The sequence below is a fragment of the Labrus mixtus genome, chromosome 4 (genome assembly GCF_963584025.1).
Source record: "Labrus mixtus chromosome 4, fLabMix1.1, whole genome shotgun sequence".
NCBI classification, from domain to species: domain Eukaryota; kingdom Metazoa; phylum Chordata; class Actinopteri; order Labriformes; family Labridae; genus Labrus; species Labrus mixtus.
In genome coordinates, this window is record NC_083615.1 from 2,492,189 (window position 1) to 2,506,474 (window position 14,286).

Sequence of the window (14,286 nt, forward strand, 5' to 3'; positions counted from 1 at the left end):
AGTTTGATGCTTAACCACATGCACTTAAAGGAGAAAACAGGCAGTCTCGCATCACGTCATTTGCTAGCCCTGTTAGCACACGTCATTGTTAGCGACATCTTTGAAATTGAAATCGCTTTCTGTTGTTGGTTATTTATTGATATTTATGTTTAAATATTGGATGTTTATGTCATTTTATCAGGCATAAAGTCTACAATTTAAAAAAAAATTAAATTAAATCTGCGGGTACTCGAGTACTCGTTCATTAGGTAATTCGAGTAATTGAGTACAGGGATTACTGTGAATTCCCAACCCTAATTCATGATATAATACTTTTTGTAATGCTGGGTTCACAATGTTTGTTGTGATTTTTGTGTAACTGTCATTAGTGATGCTTTCATTTTGCATTTTCTTAAAACCTTACACCGTGTACTAACAGCAGGCGAGCGTTTGATATCGCATTGCGCTGGCCACACTGCATCTGTTAAATATTTCATTCTCTGCTCTGTGAATTTCAGTTTCTCCCTTGCAAACAGTATGACATCTGGTGCTTTTGTAGTGAATGTGTGATGCTTTGTTTTGACGAGCTGTTGACACAAATCACAACACTCAAAAGGTTCCACCAATAAAAACAGTTTGGCGTGCTGTGTTCGGACACTCCGATAGGAAGCAATAGAATCAAGACGCTGGCGTTGCGTTTTGTCAGGACATGCTGTTACACCGAGGTAACTTTAGTTCCTGTTTTGATAACATGCATGCTTTTATGTTGAAATGACACAAAAGTATGGTAATGATGGCTAAAAGAATAAACTGTAAAAAATGTTCGATTACATACATACATATACAGATCATTAAAAAATAAAGTGTAGACAATAAAAAATGTTCAACCATCTGGACAAAAACCTTTCTGTAGTCGTTCCTACATTACAGCATCAGGAAACCTCGGGTGAGCATGTCAAAGCAGGTCGTGAAAATCAACCATAAAAAAAACACAACATACTCTAATGCCTTTGTTGCTTAGCAACACAAAATAAGATGATCCATTTACACATGTATGCATTTACACACTATTAGAATTTAGAATTAGAAGACATTTTGAGATTGGAGAACTGGCATTTGACCTGGAGTGTCAGTTTTTAGTTTTTTTGTTGAAAAAGAAAAAAAATCTTTGTCAGGGTGCAGCGATGGGTTGGGATTGGGGCTTACAGGTGTGGAAGAAGTGTTCTGAAGTGGAACATGTTGAGATGTCACAGAATACTGTTGATACTGCTGCCAATTGTATGTTTCTTTTTATTTGTCCAAAAAAACAATTCAAAGTTGAAAATAAGAAAATCTACACTGTGGGCTTCAAAGATATTATCCTGTAAACACTATAGTTTAACAATATTAATAATAATAATAATAATAAATTAGATTTATATAGCGCTTTTCTAAATACTCAAAGACACTTTGACAGGAAACAACAAAAAACAAAGCAAAAACTAAGAGAACAATACAACATAGAAGTAGTGTGGAGGGAAGAGGATGAGAGTCAGTTTGATGAAAAGGTGAGTTTTGAGGGATTTCTTGTAGGAAGTGAGTGTGGGGGAGTCTCTGATGTTTTTAGGGAGAGAGTTCCAGAGGGTGGGAGTGGCAATGGAGAAGGCCCTGTCGATGCATAGCTATTAATCTTAAATGTAATTACATGTTTTTGTGAGCCCACCAATCATAACAGAAATCCCTGTAAATGTGAGGAATCTCACTAAATTTAGATGCGAGACCTGAGAAACATTCAATGTGCTGAATGAAAACATTTATAATCAACGGCCATTAATCTTGGCAGAATTAAAAGTACCAAATTATCGCTCTCTGTCTTATCAACAGCCAGGTTTATTTTAGTGCAGATATTTTATTTTAAAGCCTTTTTTCTGATAATTATAGCATGCTTATATTTAAAGGATGCAAGTACTGTTTAATTGTTTTTTATTTTTAGTCCAGATGTAATTCAAAACGCCAACTTTAAGAAAATAGTTTGATTCAGGGTTTTTGATTTTTAAAAACATGTTCCATGTTAAGTTTCATGGTTTGTATGTACAATTTGTTGATAGATATAGACTAACAGGGGCCATTTTGTTGGATTTGAAAGGCATAACTACGGTAGTTCTGACAAGCCCACTCTCCTAAGAGGCCAGAGGAGAGCAGGGCAGCACAGCCATGCCACATTGATTCTCTGAATATCTCTCCTCACAAAGTTTAAATGCTAAACTCTTAAGAGTATACAGCCCTGCAGCCATGCTTCAGGAATGCATGCTAACTTGCAAACTCTGACACTTAACATTCAGGCACAAATAAACTCACACATGATGGGCAACATGTGCTTGCATGCAAATGATCAGAGAGAGATCATGAGATGCAAAACGATGCAACATCATGTCTAGGTTGGCTTGACAGTCAATTCTTTCCTGAACACAGTCCCTACTTTCCCCACATGCTCCCTCCTTTGCATGCACATGCACCTTATAACTTATCATTTAGTATTTGTCTACTTGCACATAGCTCTGTATATATATATATTTATTTCTCGTTTACTGCACATAGTTCTGTTTACATCTGTTAGTCCGATCACTGTCCACTTATATCAACTCTTTTTATATTTTGTATTTTAAGTTAAGTTTAAGCTTTAAGTTGTATTTAAATTGACACTTTATTTTTTAGTTTTAAAATGTTTCATTTACCTGCGCTGTTGTTTATTTACTGCTCTGTGTACCTTTGAATTTTCCCCCCGGGGACAAATAAAGTTTTTTGAATTTGAATTTGAATTTTACAAAACACAAGTGAAAAAGACACACCAAAAAGCACACACAACCACATTGAGTAAACTGATGGGCTGTCTGGCTGGTTAAATGCTGCGATCTGAGCTGTAGGTGGAGAGAGTTTATGGGAGTGCTGAGATGAAGTAATGCATTGTGCCCTTTAAACTGCCCATTGAAATCATGTTACAAAGATTTAGGGAAGTTTGTACTTTCACACAGTCTAAAAAAAACAAATACAGTCTGTGGCTGTTTTCAAAACCACGTACTACATACTACTATCTAAATCAGTATGCAGGATATACTGTATACTGCATACTGAGTTCAACAGTAGTATGTAGTATGACTGCCAGTCATCTGTCATTTTGCAGTATGCTTGGCACGGTTAAACCAGTTTCCAGAATGCGGAAGTAAACAACGGCCCATCTGGAGGTAATTAACATAAAACAACAAAATAAAACAAGTCTACAATCTCTCATATATTCATTTATACACAACGCCCTGGGTTGAAATATGATTGGCATGCTATTAAAGTTGTAGTAAACTTTTCAGACATTCAGCTGTGAATAATATGTAGTAATAGAGCAAGCCAAGGACCCTGTAACTGCAGCTGCTTGTCCAGCTGTGGCACATGCACTGTACAGTCTACAAAGCAGGAAAATCCTAAGGTGGTAAGACTTATAAATATATGAACATGTCATGTTTGTTATTGGTTCATAATGTGGCAAGATATTCAGTCACCGCCACCGACGAGTTCAAAAAGCTGCGCTCTGGCATTTTGATCTCTGACCTGGCACTTTGCATTGTGGGAAACAGTACGCGAGGTAGACTGGTCCGATGCATACTGTACATTTTTCCCGAATCAGTATGACATCCTGGTATGTTTGGCATACTGCGGATCTCGCAGTTGTTCGCATACTGCATACTGCATTTTGGCCAAACCAGTACTAGTAGTATAGTACGCGGTTTCAAAAACAGCCTGTAAGTACAGTCAGTGGATGAACATCTTAGCCGTGTTAACTTCTCATAGTCTTCTCTAATCTGACTCATCGAAGTGTCAGTGAATGTTTGTTGATAGATAATGATGCACACTGTCAATAGGAACACTAGCCTTGATGACAGCAGCACCAAGGTGACCTCGGGATCGTCATGACAACCACAGACTTAACAGGAGAAAATCACTGGTTCAATCAACTCAAAGGGAATCTTTCTGGCGTTGCTCATGTGGGGAATACTGATTATAGCTTATCCAGGCTAAATGACACTGCTTATATCCAAATGTTATGGGCATGTATAATTCTGTCCACACTACACTTGTGGCAAAACAGAAGTTTAATTACGAACGACTTAACTATATTTACATGCTATTTAACGATGCGCTGTTTGATTTCAGCCAAATAGTGAATGCTATTTTTGCATATTAAAGATTTTTTTCAATTTTTGTTTAACAAACCTCATAAACTCAATAAACATCTGTAAAACATGTTCGATATGAGTGTATATCATTTTTCATTTATCATATGCGTCTTTAACTATAATTCCCCTGCTGAAAAACAATTTCAATGTGAATCAATAGATAACTGTTTGGATGCTGTTTTAAAAATGCAAACGTCAATATAACGTGCAAATGTTCTTGTTGTAATTGTTTGTCTTTTCAGCATGTTCCAATTTACACAGACTTAATTTTAGCTATTTTGAGGCATTAACCAGTGACTGCCTGTATCCACTTTAGACTTTTCATAGGCTATCGTTCGTAACAAACCTATAATAATAATAATAATAATAATCTTTATTTATAGAGCACTTTTCAAAAACAAGTTACAAGGTGCTTTACAAGGACAGCAAATATAAAAACAGGCAGGTCATAGAATAATAAACAAGGCAAGATTAAGGAATAAAAATCACTTTAAGATGTAAAATCCCTTTTAAAAGAACTGTAATATACATTTTTTTTCTATAGTTTTCCTAGTGAGGAGGTGTAGCGTAATATTTTCCCTAAGTGTCAATGTCCACATTCATGAAAATAAAAACACACAGTGACGACATGTTGACTATGGCATGTAATATATATATGAGCAATTGCTTACTGTTTCACAAGTTAACACGGCTAAGATGTCCACTGTACTTTCAGGCTGTTGTTGATCACATCATTCAGACTGTATGTGTCTTTTTTGGACTTTTTTGGACATCCTCAAATCCATCTGATCGATAGCGACTACAACTCTTTTCAAAGCACATTACACTTAAAACAAGAAGTTGGTGAGTCACCACCGTTTGCATTGTTTTAAACATGTGTCTGCAAAGTCACCTGTTTCTATCCAACTGTTCATCGCTTCAACTTACTTTGTGACTCTGAAAACTCTTACCTAGCCACATTAATGTCTCTCAGAGGGCACTGTTAATTCATAAAGCCTAATGGGGAAGCAAACTGCATTATTTGGTTGTTGTTTGGATTTTAAAGTGATTTTGATAGTTTAAAAAAAATGTTTTTTAGAGCCACGCCCCCACAACATCTGCTGGACTATCACCAGTTAAACCGACACACTGTACCCAAATGCTTTTCATGGACGAACAAAATTCAGAGATACCTTGGTGATCGATAGCTTGCCTGCACTCCCACAAGAGGTCACACAGGGCACAGAGAAGTACCAAAGTGCAGGTCAAAGGTCAGAGTATACTTTACAAGGCTGCACTTCTGAAACACACACACAACTTACAAAGGAGGAATATATTTATCCTGCATCCTCCTCATCCATATTCTGCATGAACACTATCTCTCACTCCCTTTGTTAACAAACACAGAAGCATTTCCAGTAATACCAACATCAACCTCTATAAAACCGGTGGACACTCCCGTCCTGCACAATTATAGGCCCTAATAAAATATGTTATTTTAATAATAAGTAGGCTGTTTTTCTCCAATTATTATTACCCGAGTGAAACTATGTCCAAAATAGAAATAATATAATAAAAAATAAAACCTTTATAGTCAATCACACATAAAACAAATACAAGTGGAGCCAAACAATACAGTAAAATGTAACAAAAAATGCCTTAAATAACTGAATTACTTATTTTTAACATTTTTAAGTAGTATTTTTGTTTTGGTGTCACTACAGGTGTGTTTAAACCATAGACTGTAAATATCTAATTTAATCTGTTCAATCAGATGTTGCGCACACACACACACACACACACACACACACACACACACACACACACACACACACACACACTTTCTGCATTTGTTTGTCATTGTTACTTTATGCAGTTCATACATGGTTTTCTTAACATCTTAATTATGTTTTGTTTAGTTGTTGTTTTTTAATTTGGTGATTTTAGGCTATTTTTACATTATTTATGTGGAGGCTTCAAATAAGCTCTTTGAGTTTTCTGCCTCTTCCTGCAATGAATATTGTCTATTTTGTTATTTTGTTATTTGTTGTATTTTTTTTCTTACTGTGCAGATAAATAAATAAATACTAAATGTTTTACACCAGCTGTTAATTATTTATTATATTATTATGACTGAGAGTTACTTAGCAAGCTGTAGCTACTAAAAAAAACAACTAACAATAAATATTTTAGCTGAAATTTGAGGAGGAAAGACTTTTGACAAGAAAGAAAATAACTGAAGTAAACTAGCTCAAAGCATTTTTTATTTGTACAGATAAAAAATACTTTGAGCTAGCTTAAACAGAAACATAGCATCATAGCATAGCCGTTAGCTTTAGCCAACTCCTCCTAAATTAACTTTAAATCATCTCAAAGCACTCGAAGAAATTCATCACACGTACCTTCATGTTGCTTTTATATTTCAAAGACTGGAGTTTAACTCGCGTTTCTCCCTCTTTTAGCCTTTAGCTAAATATTATAAAGCTTCGGTGAACTCCTTAAACCGACCGTTAGACCTTAACGGTCAATAACGTGACGGATCACTGAGTACGGAAGAGGATTAGGGCCACGTTAAAACGACGTTAACTTTCGACATTAAAGTCGTACATTTACGAGATTAAACTCGTAAATTTACAACTTTATTCTCATTCATTTATACGACGGAGGATTAGGGCCACATTAAAAAAAAAAAAAATACATTTCGAGATTAAAGTCGTACATTTACGAGATTAAAGTCGTAAATTTACGAGAATAAAGTCGTAAATTAACGAGTTCGAGACCAGCCTGCGCGAAAATTATGAAAGTAGAACTCTTAAAGTCTTTAAAGAATAAAATAATAAAGGCGTTATTTTAGTCTATATCAGAAGAGCAGCAGCCTCCTGTTCTCAAATGACAAACGTGGAGCATCTTGTCCTAAAGGTTTCACTAATAAGGAAATAGGATACTTCCTTGTGTAGTCGGTAAAAACAGTTCAAGAGAAGTTTTCACTTCAACTTGTAAGACCTTGTTTATCTGTAAAATGATGAACAGGACACAAACTGTCTCTGCACATGAGACACTTTAACAAGGCAGACCGATAACAGACACAAATAGTTGTGTTGGGGCTTATGCAGATATGAAACAACACATGCTTTTGGCACATCATCATCTTCACATTGTCATAAAATATCAGCACCCTGAAAAGATACTGAAGAAAGAACCACACTGACTTGGAGGAAGTTATCTGCAGAGGAAAATACTTTAAGAGTTCTACTTCCATCATTTTGCGCAGGCTGGTCTGGAACTCGTTAATTTACGAGTTTAATCTCGTAAATTTACGACTTTAATCTCAAAATAAAAAAATTAAAAAAAATTTAGCGTGGCCCTAATCCTCCATCGTAAATTTACGACTTTAATCTCAAAATTAAAAAAAATAATAATAATTAATGTGGCCCTAATCCTCCGTCGTAAATTTACGACTTTAATCTCAAAATTTTAAAAAATAATAATAATTAATGTGGCCCTAATCCTCCGTCGTACACAGACTGTAAAAATAAGTAAAGGCGTAAGAAGTAAACAGAAAAAATAACAGTAATTATATGACAAAATAAGAGCTCATCTACAGAACCTATAGAGCCATGGCATAATATAGGCCAGCCTTGGTCTTTATGCGCCTAGGCTATTTATTAATACTCTGTCCTCTGCACTTCTTGTCATCCTTTGCTAAAGAAAAAACATCTGAATGATTTAACATGTTGAAAAGATTTCTGTGTTGTTTACCTGAACATTGCTGCCTTTTCCTACCAAGAGGTTCCCACTTTCTTTACCCACTCATTCAATGTATTTATGGTCCTCCTGACCCATTTGTTCCTTGAAGCCTTTGTCACATTTGACATATAATACAAGATGTCTGTTTTTTCTGTTTGTCTCTTCATCCACCTCTCCAGTGGTCCTGTTGTGTGTATCCCCATCTGACCTTGTCTATTTATTTTTTTCTTGCTTTAGCCTACAGTCCCAATTAGTTTAAGGTAGCCTATAGTTGAGTTGTTCATCTGCAAGAACAAAGAGTGCCAGTGTGTGTGTGTGTGTGTGAATTATACTGTATATGTAGCTGCTTCTGATTTGTGTTTACTGTGAAGGCCAGTTAGCTGTGAATGAAGTAGCCTATCTGTTTCCAGTTCCCCCTAATGGCGTTATTACAGCAGGCGGCAGGGCCCATTATTAGTAAATGACAGAGCCTCTCTCCTAAAGGTCTTTGTATTGATCCCCCCCCCCCATCCTGAGACTACAGTCTTAATGATGATATTCCTCCATCCTTTCTCTACAGCGCTGTGATAAAGGCAAGACACACATTTACAACTTCTGAGTAAGAGAAACAAGGCCATGCTGCAAAGGTGAATTCAGGACTCAAAAAAGGGGCGGTTGTAAGAAACGCCAGCCCTTATAGTCCGTACAATCTTCCTCCTCCCACAGCGAACAAATTAATTCCTCATATCTGCTCGCATTGCAGGGAAGGGAGGCAAAGGCGTGTGCAGGTTTATTTGTTTGTGTTTAAATCACTTCTTAAAACTCACTTTTATAGACTTGCTTTTATGTGATTTCTCCTTTAAAGATATATCCCTTCCTTTTATTAATTTTATTGCTTTTTATCTTTCTCTTCTTTAAATGTTTTAACCTTTAAATGTATCCCTTCCTGTATTCATTTGATTGCTTTTAACCTTTTTAAATTCCTCCTTTTATGGTTTAACTCTTCAGCTCTCTGTTGTTTTATTCATTTAACCAATCTGTTTATCTCTTCTTTTTATCTTCATTCTGTGGTTACAGCCTGTGATGTGATGTCGTCACACTCTCCCTCAATTTTTATTTTGTTCTCTCCTGGTTGATTTTAAACTAATCTTCCTTCTTTGTATTGAACTGCCTCTCCAAACCTGCCTGTTCAATCTTATTCCTGCTATTTGCATTTTTATAATGTTGCCTTCTCTGTTGATCTCTGTTCTGTTGTCGTGTTTCTGTATTTGCTTTGTCTGTCACAGCACTTTGTACACATTTGTTTTTAAAGGTGATATATAAATAAAGCTATTATTGTTTTATCCTCTGTTGAGGAGCAGGAGAAATGAGACATGAAGGAGCCTTGAAGGTAACAGAGAATGATGAGACATTCATTGGTATGGGGGAACAGTGGTCGATAACCTCAGGGCTTAAAAACCAGCAGGGTGTGTTTCCTGTCAGGACAGAAAATATTAATTGTGTATGTGGGAGAGAGAAGGCTGCCCTCTGAGTTTTGACATGAATCTTTTCTCTAATACTCCACTTGACTGCAGTAGCTCTTCATGCTCCAAGATTCAAACTGAAATAAATTCAGCTGATCAACTGCTCTCTTATTTCCTTCATCAAATATCAGAATGAAGGTTACAAACCGGAATTTTACGCACGCCATGAAGTTATGGAGAAGTGGCAATTAACAACATGACTGCTCAGGAAGAAAATACTCATAAACTCTTCACAAAGTGTCATTTAGCAATTTCAGCCATTCAGTTGTGACCTTCACCTTTAAGGGGTTTCAAAGACCAAAAACACGATTTAAACAGCAAATCTAAGAACAAAAAGGCAACCTAAATATTTTGTGGTTTGGGAAACTGTTATTCATAGTGACTTTATTGTACATGAAAATCTCTTGGACTTAGACTTGGGCAGGGTTATCTCAGAGATGACAGGATTGAATCTTTTTCAAACGTTTACATCAAAAGTAAAGAAACCTTTTTTCAATTTTTTTCAAATGGTGTAGACCATTTTTTATTTAAACTGATTTCTAGTAAATATAATATTTATGTGAGACAAAGGTTTGCAAGTTGACAGGAAATGTTATGCAACTTTGTATTTTTATGTTGGAGAAAAACATTTTAGGAAATTAGATTTTTGAATATCTGACTGACACCACTCTGCAATGAACATTTAAATTAAGCTTTCATTTGGTTTGTTGGTTTTTGAACCAGCTTAAAAAAAAAAAAAACTCCTCCTTCAAAGCTCAATCAGAATCCCTAAGAAACATTTCTCTGCTATGGGAGAAAAGGACACTCAGAGGTTGGTTATAAAACATTCTTACTTAATTAATTTACTTAATTTAAGTATGTGCAGTTGCATCAGTTCAAACATGCAACATTATTCCAGACCGGCTAAAGTCAGAACACTACTGAGTCTTAAAAAGCGTCTCAAGCTATATCAGAGATTAAACATTTATAAAACTTAACTCATCACTTCTGAATTTTAAACTTTGTTAAGACTTTAGACCATAATAATCTTCTGCTTTAGGAAGTAAGAGCAGTGATGGAGGCTGCTTCAGGCCTTCTGCTGATCAGACAGTTAGTGCCCCCTACTGGTGGCAACTATCAACTACAGAGATGAAATGATCCTGGATGCAAACAAAGCACTTTGAATACATCAGCTGAGATGATTCCAGTAAAACAGGGAGCTGCCTGCTGCTGCTGCTGCTGCTGCAATGAGCATGATGACGTCAGCAGTGCAGTTTAGGTTCATATCTGTAACAGTCTAGACGTCTTCTCTTTCATGCAGCGATGCATTTACAAATAACGTATGTTTACGAGGTGAATTCAGGTTACATTTTGGATTTTCCTCAAAAAATCGTATAAATAATATTTGGCATATAAATAAGAGGTTTTGAAAAGATTTTAGGTGTTTATGAATAAAAAAAGGGGCTTAAACTCAATATTGTCACATTTTTCCTTCATGTTTTGTATAGTCAGAGTGAATAATACTGCGTTGGCTCTAATTCAAGATACTCAGCTCAGGAATGATGGTGAGCCTCTTTACAAAGTCAGAACATTGTTGGTTGCCGTCCACCCGTTTAAGCAGCTGGCTGCAGCTTTTATAATCCTTCTCATTCAGAATTGAAGCCCACAGCAAAGCTATCAGATTAGCGCTGAAGGCTAATCTACACTATGTCAATGATTGTAAACCATACGCTGCCTTCTGTGCTGCTATGCCTGACTGAAAAAGATATGACTCTGTGAAACTGGAAGAAGGAGGAGGAGGGGGGGGGCTCAGTTACATAGAAAAAATTAGCTGAATATCATTCTGAAGGCAGACTTAATGCCTTATTGTGGGAATGTGTGTGTGAGCCAGCAGAGGGAACACACACACACACACACACAGAAGTCCACCCACAGACTTTTATAACTTCTAGTTCACATTTGATGCATTGGTTGAGATAAAGCCAGATGTCTCGACTGCCTCCGTCTCTGGAGGTGAGAGATGGTGGCGTCTCGCAGCAACACTAAACTCTCCCTCCCTGCAGAGCGACAGAAGCCAGAGGGAGAACACTTCACATGGGTCTGTAAAGCAACTCAATTTAGCTAAGAACGGTTTAAGAACGGTTTTGAAAGTGAGGTATAGAGGCCCACTCTTACACTTCTCGTCCACTAAAATATCATACATTTTTTTACTTCCCTACATTTATTATGAAGTTAGCATTATTACCTTATGATGTTTTAAAATAATATTAAATCATATACAGATCGATTGAAGAGTTTATTTAATAATTGAAAAAAGTGGCTTTAATTTGTCTAAGTACATGTACAGTGTATATTACAGTATTATTTTTTTAATTTTAATTTTAATTTTAATTTTTATACTTTATTGATCCCGTGAGGGGAAATTTGTTTTTTTGTTGTTGTTTTTATATATATATATTTTTAAAATATATATTACATGCATCAGTATCAGTCACATAATAAAACTATACACTGACAGAGGTCTAACATATCTGCACATGGTTGCTCTTTACACTTTTCCTTAAGCAAAATGTATTTGTATGAAGTCATTTTCATACCTCACAATTATTTAAATCGCACCTTTAATGTTTGCACTGACTGTTATTTAATGTCTGTTTTTTTGATCATTTTGCACTATCTTCTTTTAAAACATTTCTGTACATATATAAACAACACAACTTCAGAAGGTCAACACTTTTTTATTTTTTATATTCAGGTCTAATTACAGAATTTTTTTCCTCAACTGTTTATAGGTTCTTGTTTAAATGTTACATATATTTTTATCCCTGCACGGGTTATGTACATTTCTTGTATAAGTATATTTTTAATTGCACAGTTTAAGTTTGATTCATCTAGGGGTATTCTTAAACATTTTTTTTCGGGTTTATATATATGTATGGGAGGGGGGCATGTTTCATGTCATGTCTTTGTAACCTGCTACTGGATGCTTTGAATTTCCCTCTGGATCAATAAAGTATCTATCTCTCTATCATCTATCTTTTAAAATGTGTTATTGTCAGCCAAAGTTAGGTATCAGCTCTGAAGCTATTTGTTAAAAAGGCCTAGGGGGAGTCACTGTTATGTCATTTGTTCGATAACTTTGCCAGTTTGTCCATCGGCTGCGAGTCAGATAACATTTTTGGGGGGAGAGAGCTTTGCTTCCTTTTCCACTGAATTAATCAAATATTCTACAAAAGTGAAATTCAACAAAAAGCAGATGAGCATTTGATTATAGGAACATTTCTTAAAAAAGCGTCTGTCTAATAACTTACAGCACAAAGGTTCCACCGAGTGGTTGGAAGTATAAATATAAATAAACACCAAAAGACACATAAGAGGACAACATGTTTTTAACACCAATGCATTGTAAATATAGATTTTAAATGGTTACTAGTATAGATGTGCTGATCCTTCTTGATGACTTAGCACGGATGATTTGATGTGTTGTGTAACTTTAAGTCAAAAACAGCAAGAGTTAATACATCCATACATGTACAGAATATATATATATATAAAAAAAAAGCTTAAAGGCTTTATATGTGATTTTTCACACTTAAATATAATATAAATCAAGTATCTCCTCTGAAAATAACTCTGTGAGTCATGACTGTCTACAATGGGTGTAACACCCGAGTCCCACTGTCTGTGATGTTTTCAGAGTTTTCAGAGTCCTATCTTCAGTTTGTTTACATCGCCAGGACGGCCGGCTGACTCCTCCCCTCACGTATAAAAGTTGTTTAATTGAGGGACTAGAGAAAAGAAGAATAACATACTGTACTCACTGCTTAACTGTGTTTCTAGATCACGCTCATTTCAGGTAAATTTACATGCAGTGTGAAGATACGAGCGTAATAAAGGATCTGCTGGATCAAAAAATCACATATAAAGCCTTTAAGGTGTGGACATATGAACACCTGACATACAAAACAAACAAAGAAAACCTCTTGCTGCTATTATGTTTCCAATTCTTTGATAGATTTCAGTGTCAGGTCAAGTGACTTATAGAGGAACACTGATAGAAGTGCCACACATAAGGACAACACACAACACTGCAAGCCCACACACACACACACACACACACACACACACACACACACACACACACACACACACACACACACACACACACACACACACACACACACACACACACACACACACACACACACACACACACACACACACACACACACACAGTAGACAAAATCACACATACCCACACATAATCACTAGAATATGGTATTTCGTCTCAGCCACATGCTAAAGGCAACGTCCTATTTGTGTAAATAACCACACAGCATCATAAATTCACATCGCCATGGTGATCCATCACTGAAAGGTCTGTGTTGATATTGAGAAAAAAAATACTTAAGCCTGGCTTCTTTCTTTGATCAACTTCTTCTTGTTCAACCATCTCAGAGCATCACAGACTAAGTGGAACAATCATACATCCCTTTTACTGAAGGACGTAAATGCATTAGATGGTTGGTATAGAAACAACTCTGACCCCGTGAGGACTGAGGGATCGTCAAAGTGCTCTCACAAAGCCTTCTTTAAAACACCATCTCAATATCCATGTGACAGACACATGTAGAAGATGGTCCTGTACACCGTGTCCACATTGACCTAATTCACTTAACTGGACATGTTAGATATCTGGGCATTGGCTGGCTGAGCTCGAGTTTGATCCTCTGAGCTCCAGAAGCTTCCACCCTCCATAAAATCATTCTCCGCCTGCCTCTGACAGAACTCATCTCTTGGTGAAGTTATTAATACCAACTGAGCGGACAGGATGTTATGCACTGATTCTTCAACAAAGTGACATGAGAGGAGAAGAAGGTCGCCTCTTTTTCCCT

General features: G+C 36.2%; 1 protein-coding gene across 6 annotated transcripts in view; it reads right to left on the reverse strand.

Moving 5' to 3' along the window:
* The window catches only part of LOC132972342 (membrane-associated guanylate kinase, WW and PDZ domain-containing protein 2-like), a 212,363-nt gene that overhangs the window by 190,386 nt on the left and 7,691 nt on the right, over positions 1-14,286 (reverse strand). The window lies entirely within an intron of this gene.